Source organism: Panthera pardus, unplaced genomic scaffold, assembly GCF_024362965.1.
Source record: "Panthera pardus isolate Hobbes unplaced genomic scaffold, ASM2436296v1 HiC_scaffold_2, whole genome shotgun sequence".
Lineage (NCBI taxonomy): Eukaryota > Metazoa > Chordata > Mammalia > Carnivora > Felidae > Panthera > Panthera pardus.
In genome coordinates, this window is record NW_026526765.1 from 3,579,474 (window position 1) to 3,581,400 (window position 1,927).

The 1,927-nt window shown below is 53.1% G+C and overlaps 1 non-coding gene across 1 annotated transcript; it reads left to right on the forward strand.

Moving 5' to 3' along the window:
- The first annotated feature begins 631 nt into the window (after nucleotides 1-631).
- Nucleotides 632-716, forward strand: TRNAP-UGG (transfer RNA proline (anticodon UGG)). Its single transcript has one exon. It is a non-coding gene; the product is annotated as a tRNA-Pro (tRNA).
- The last annotated feature ends 1,211 nt before the right edge of the window (nucleotides 717-1,927 follow it).

The following is a 1,927-nucleotide window of genomic DNA, read 5'->3' on the forward strand; positions in this document are numbered from 1 at the left end:
GCCAGATCCTGCCTGTCAGGCACACATCTCTTTTATGGGTGGGATCAGGGATGCGTATATACTTTTTTTGGAGTGAAATGTGTTCATCACACTCTACCCTCGTGAGTTCTCAGGCACAGGCAGTGCTTTGCTGCCCCGTTATCACAGACTGTTTTAAGTGAGGAAACTAAAGACCAGCGCTGAGTGCTGTGGAATTGCACGTTGCTCACTAGTCCTTGACCTGCTGCAGTCGCTAAGGACCCCTTGGGTCGTCGCAGGAAAACTGCTAAGTGTAACCAGTGCCTGCGGCCGTAAGAGCGCGTGGCTTGTGTTTCTGCCTCTGGCCATGGGCTTTCTGTGCTCGGTTCGAAGATCCTCGAGCTTGGGAAAATGCACACATCTTTTTCAAAGAAACAGGGTGCACTCGCTCTTGCATAAAACTGATCAATGTCGAGAGATGGTTGACGCCCGTGAAGTGGTTTTTGTGGGTGGGAAAGCCATGTGGGGGATTCGTACTGGGTCCCTCTTATCACAGAGTGGGAATGAAGTCCACCTAATTTACCAAGCCGCGTTCACACTCTGGTTTAACCGCCTTGTAGCCATCAATAAACACGTGAGGCTGGAAAAAAGCGAAAAGAACGAGACCAGGTGCGCCTGGGTGGCTCAGTTGGTTGAGCGCCGGACTTGGGCTCAGGTCACGATCTCGCGGTTTGTGGGTTCGAGCCCCGCGTCAGGCTCTGTGCCGACAGCTCGGAGCCTGGAGCCTGTTTCGGATGCTGTGTCTCCCTCTCTCTCTGCCCCTCCCCCAACTCGCTTGCTCTTTCTCTTCTCTCAAAACGTAAATAAGCATTAAATATTTATATATTTATTATATTTATTTATATGCATTTATTTATATTATTTATATATTATATATTAATATATTATATAGTTATATATAATATATTATATGCATTATTATATAAATTTGTATTTATTAATATATATATTATATATATATATATAATATATATATAAAGAATGAGGCCATTGTCTGTCCCTGGGTTTGTGAACTGTCAGCAATGTGTGACCTCCGATACTTCTCAGAGTACAGTCTCCACTGAAATTATTTGCTTTCGATATGCGTGAAGGACGAAGTCTTCTTGCAGTGTAACGGAAATGACAACCTGTGACTGGGGGGGAGAAAAGGAGAACGTTAGGTGGAGACCCTCACAGGCACCAGGACCGGGTTGCTACCGGGAGAGGTTGGGATTATTTAACCGGGGGTGGAGGCGTCTCATCAAGCAGCAGATGTCACCAGGCGGGACAGCAGCGTGCAGCTGCAGCCACGGGGGCCTCGGCATTCTCCTACGCACCCACATAGAATGGACCCGCCCCCCCACCTCTTGTCCTGAGCCTCCCGGGGAGGTGGGGTCCGCAGCACCTGCACGCGACAACCGGCGCTGATCCGCGGCAGGCGCACGAGTGGCTGGGTGGCAACCGCACCGGGCACGGGCTCCCCGCGCCGTGCCGCGACCGTCTAGCTCCGCGAGGACGCACCGAGCCGGTGCCTCACAGCCCTGCGGGGCCTACGCCTGCGCAGAGACAGCGGCCGCGCGCCCCCCGGGGGGCTGCAGAGGAACCAGCCGGAGTCCGCCTGCCCGGCCGCAGTCCTTGGCGGTGATCGGCTGCCGTCCCTACGTGTCTTCGCAAGGCCTCCTCACTCCTGCGTCCCTCTGCCCCAGTCTGTTTCTGACGAGGACACTCTATCTGGACCCAAGGCCACCCTGGTGCAGTATGATTTCGTCTCAATCTTTACCTTAATTCCATCTGCAAAGACTCTTTCCAAATGAGGTCCCATTCTGAGGCTCCAGACGATGTGCGTTTTTGCAGTGCGCTGCGGGGCACGCTGTATACGCCGGAGGACAGCCTCTGTGGGGGGCTGGCTGGGCGGGCCCAACACGAACTC